The sequence below is a fragment of the Vipera ursinii genome, assembly GCF_947247035.1.
Source record: "Vipera ursinii genome assembly, chromosome: 1".
Taxonomy (NCBI): domain Eukaryota; kingdom Metazoa; phylum Chordata; class Lepidosauria; order Squamata; family Viperidae; genus Vipera; species Vipera ursinii.
In genome coordinates this window covers 335,379,469-335,384,447 of record NC_139512.1, presented here as the reverse complement: position 1 = coordinate 335,384,447, position 4,979 = coordinate 335,379,469, and positions in this window count along the sequence as shown.

The following is a 4,979-nucleotide window of genomic DNA, read 5'->3' as shown; positions in this document are numbered from 1 at the left end:
TATGTTTGTTGCTTCATATTTGCAGTCTGCAAATCCACTTTGTCATCTCACTTGCCCCCAGCTTTCTCAATCCCCTTTTTCCATCTCGGGGAGGAGTCACTGTGCTTAATAAATACCACAAAAAAGGGCTACATCACACATATTTTATCTCCTGGTAAAAGATCTTTTTGAAGCTCTTCACTAAATTAGTAGCATCCATTGCAATGGTGAGAAGTTTCCTAGGCAGAATTTCTAAGAAAAGGCAAAGCAGTGAGAATTCTGGATGGATCCATTTGAAGGAGGAAGGACATTGAGAATGCTGCATCTTCCAGACACCATGCCTTCCACTGGGACTTCATTCACTGGTGCTAGCTAGTTGAAGAGTTGTCCTTCTGTCGACGCTTTGCATTGCTATGCACGTACCTCAGGACCACTTTATACACTAAACCCTAACAAAATCCAGTTGCTGTTTTTATATATAAAAACCCATATTATGGCTCAGTATGATGGACTAGTTCATTCACAGCATATTAAGACAACAGCTAAGTTCTCTTAGTCTAAGTTAGCACAATATAGAAACCTAGTTTTTGAATTATTTGGATAAGGTTGAATTGGCTATAGTGAAACTCCTTTAGGGTGAGAAACAGTGAAGATGCTTGGATAAATGTTATCTGTTCTAATGAAATGAAGTCAACAACTGATCTTTTTGTTGACCTATTGCTGTAGGCAGTGTGAAGATTATAACTGGATCCTGTACATGAGAGATTGTGTGCTCTAAAGTACTTCCAATAGGAGAGTGGTGGCAAACCTTAGAAATCGAGTGCCCAAAACCTGCACCGCCCCCTGGCCCCCCACCTGCTCTGCTGCCTGCCTCTGCTCCACCCCCTCCTCCAACCTGCCCACTCGCAGGGCTACCCATCGCCTCCATGACCCACTGATCATCCAGACGGTCCTGTAGCACCATGGCAGACATGCCCTCCACCCGCACCCAGCAGCATCATCTGCGCGCTTCAGGGCGTGAAGGTGGAGTCTTGTCCCTGCTGCCTGGCTGCCATGTTCTTGGCTGTGCTGCTCCGCACAGGCCATGCTCGACTCTCCAGGGGGGCTTCTGATGAGGCGGCCGTGGGGGGAGGTGGGGCTGGGGCAATGGCCCACGTGCCCATAGAGAGGACTCTGAATGCCGCCTCTGGCATGCGTGCCATAGGTTCGCCACCACTGCAATAGGATATTTCAGACTTCTGTATCGGTACCTAGAGGACTTGAAGCTGCTAATACTTGTTCTTCATTATCAAATGCTCCTCAAAAGTTTAGATTCAGTGTTTCAGCTTCTGTAGATCCTGGCTGATTTTGGAAAGCTACCTGGAGTCAGACCTGTTTAATACTTCAGTGGAATGCCATCAGGACTGTAGATTAAATTGAGAAGAAACTTGCCAGAAAAGAGAATTCTATTCTGTATTCTTTCCAGGAAACTTACACAAACACATCCATAGAATCACCTAAAAGTCAAACTCCAGTCAAATGAGACTTTACTTTTAGATTCACAAAAGCAGAAAGAAGCAGAGGGTGATGAATTGTTTCACAGTAAATGTCTGGATCAGCTTTCCTCAAACAATTCCTTTTCTTTCCTTCCAGCACAGCCATTGAAATTAATCAGTGTGATAAGACACTGTGTAGGTGTTTGTTGAAACAGTTCTTCCTATATCAAGATACGCAAGAACGGTTTGGTACGAATAACCTACAGGAATATTCCTGTGACCAGGAATATTTTGATGTTAGAAAAAAGTTCCAAAAGATCAATCTTAAGCAAGGGAGATTTATTGGAATATTGTGAATAGAATAGAAGAATAGAATAGAATAGAATAGAATAGAATAGAATAGAATAGAATAGAATAGAATAGAATTCGTTGTCACTTTAAATGTACACTAATCAGCATACATTAAAATGAAAATTTGTTGCATTCAGGTCTCAAAAAATACCATTATGCATATATCCATATACATACACATGTATATGACACAGACAAACATCACAGTCTAGTTCGAATGTATGCATATACATGGCAAAAAAAAAGAGAATCCTGCGAATTTTCAAGAACAAAGTTGTTACAGAATCTAGTAGTTCTGCTATAAATACTTTGAAACCTCCTCCCAGAGGGGAGCAACAGAAATCTTGAATTCAGCAAAGCATTTGAAAAAGTGCCCCATGGCATTCACATTAGTTTACTGGTTGGATGGTATTAGGGGCATTTGCCAGAGGAAATGATTTTCTGAGTCTTCAGAGTGGTCTCCAGATTACCTAGGAAAAAGGTGGATAAGACCTAGCTGGGAGCTGAGAGAAACGCAGCAATGGTTGCTCTGGAGTTCAGTCTGAGTGCCATGGCTCTCTCGGAGCTTGTCATTCTGGACGGTAGCCATCTTGCTTCCCACATGTGACAGTGGGACTTGAACACAGAGGAGTGCTTATCGTTTTTATTTAACTTCCCATTTGCCACAGCAGAAGAATTTTTATTTGGATTGGAAAGGATTTCTGAACTGTGGGATTGAGTGGGTTATGTTGAGTGTTTTGGGGCCAGGTGGTGATGGAAGTGATGGTGTTTGCTGTCCTTCTGGCTAGGTACTAACAGCATGTTAATGTACTTAATTTTGTGTTGGTTGAAGTCACCCAATCGATTCAGATGGCTTCAACCCTCATAGCCTTTGTGGGTTATTAAAACCTGGCTTTCCCCCTGGGCAATAGGCCAGGAAGTTAAGTGACCCTGTTTTGAGGGGTTATTCATGTTGATATGTGTGCTGCCCCAGGGGAAAAAAAAGAATGAGGGAGTTGGAAGTTCAGACAGGAGATTCCCAAATGCAATTGGGAATAGTTAATCCTAAAAAGATTGAGAAGAAATAAAATAGATAGTACACATCAAGTAACAAGACCATTTGGTCATTGTGAGATTTATTTTATTTATTTATTAGCTGCCCAACTCCGGCTGCATTCAGCACTTCAATTTAGATTCTTGCCAGAAGCAGAATACTATATTTAGTGGCCTAAAATAATGTTTCTGACTTATTCTATTCCAGGCTTCAACTATAGAAGCAATTTAATCTATCTAGCAAAGCTTCAGGATTCTAGCCTGCCCCTGTAGAATTCTTTCTTCTTCACTTACTCCACAATCCCATGGGCAGTAAGAGTGACTTGACAAATCTATGAGAAAATAAAAGGTGATTAATCCTTTAAAATAACCTTAGAATGCGAGGATGGAACATTGAAATATAGCAGGTATGGCATACATGTCAAACACAAGGCCCGGGGGCCGGATTCGGCCCACGAAGTGGTTTCATGCGGCCCGCGAAGCCATCCTGGAAACAGTGAGAGAACGGCCCCCACTGCCTTGGCCCTGGCCCAGAGACCCTCCTTCTGCCAGAGACCCTCAGATCTGTCCCACTCCTGCCCAGGCCCCCATAGGCACCCTTGATGCGAATGATGCAGAGCTGGCCATGCCCACCCAGTAGGCCATATGCACTCTAGCCACGCCCACCCAGTAGACCACGCCCACCCTGGCCATACCCACCTGGGCCCTTGAGGGCAACCGCAATGCTGATGTGGCCCTCAGTGAAATTGAGTTTGACACCCCTGAGGTATGGGCTTCCCCTCCCTACAAAAAGTTTTGTCTGCATTTCGGTGAGGTTAGTGTTGCAACAGGCTCTAGTCTAGTCCAGCCCAAGATGGATTTATGAATATAAGTTTGGCTGCAGCTCCTTTCCCAAAGATGCTCCATTATTAATTCTTCATTCTTTTTTCCGCACATTTGAATAGTGAAAAGCCTTTGTCCCTTGCAGATATTTCTTACCTTCTTAGTCACTAAGAAAGAGAAGAAAGAACAGAGTTGTAAACTGATATTCAGAAGCCCCACCAGGTTTAATCAGGGAGTCCAGGATTTTTTTTTTAACAAGCAGATTTCATTTCACAGCCTGACAAAGTTTGAAAAACTTTGTAGGGGAGAATTTTATGTAGGTCTGTTAATATGATTTACATTAAATGAACTGTATTTTTATACTATGTAGGAATTGAAATTCTTTGAGCTATTCTACATGTTCTCAAATCAGCATTTTTGTAAACATGAGAAATAAATACTGAAATAAACAACACATTTTATAATTATAGTATGCATTATAAAGTCATTGAAAAAGGCAAAATAATTTTAGTAAAATAAAACACAATATCTTCAACAAATCTAAAATTGCTGTATATTACACAAATCTGGGGAAATTATTTGCCTGGAACTAAAAACAGACACATGGATTCAACCTTTGAAGACAGTATTTCATTGAAAAGCTTCCATTTCCAAAAGCTCTCTAGTAATCTAGATTTGCATACAAGGGCTTCAGTAATTATCACAGGATGGTGAATACTAGGAATACGTATGTGGAAACTACTGTTCATTTAGGATACATAATCTTAACTATATAGAGTTTTCAATTTTTTTAAAAAAAAATCAACACTTTTAATTGAATTCTGAAATGGACTAATAACCAATAAAGATGAAGAAAGAGTTTTACAGTGTCTGACCTTGCAGGAAACAAAAAAAAAATCTGTTTTCACACATAGGGAAAAAAAAGCCCAGAAATCATCAAATAAGGCAATCAGCATAGTTTCTTTTAATGAAACTTTTTAATTTGAGGTTGTTATGTCCCTTTAGAGAATTGAAATTGCTGTGTGAAATAATAAGATTTAATAGCCATTAGGAATAAATAACCCACTGATAATGCTGAATACACATATAAAACGCATCCAACTGTTGGATGTGAACAACCACGGATGTTTTCTTACAACAGATCAGGCTGTTGTATATCTAAAGGGATTCTGTGCCAGATTCCATCAAAATAAATTTAGTTGCTATTCATTTCCCCATCACATTCTTATAACTGATGAACAGATGGATAGAAAAAACAATCAGTAGTGTGTTTGCATCTTGATTCTCCAGTAGATTTTATTCATTCACATTATTCCTATC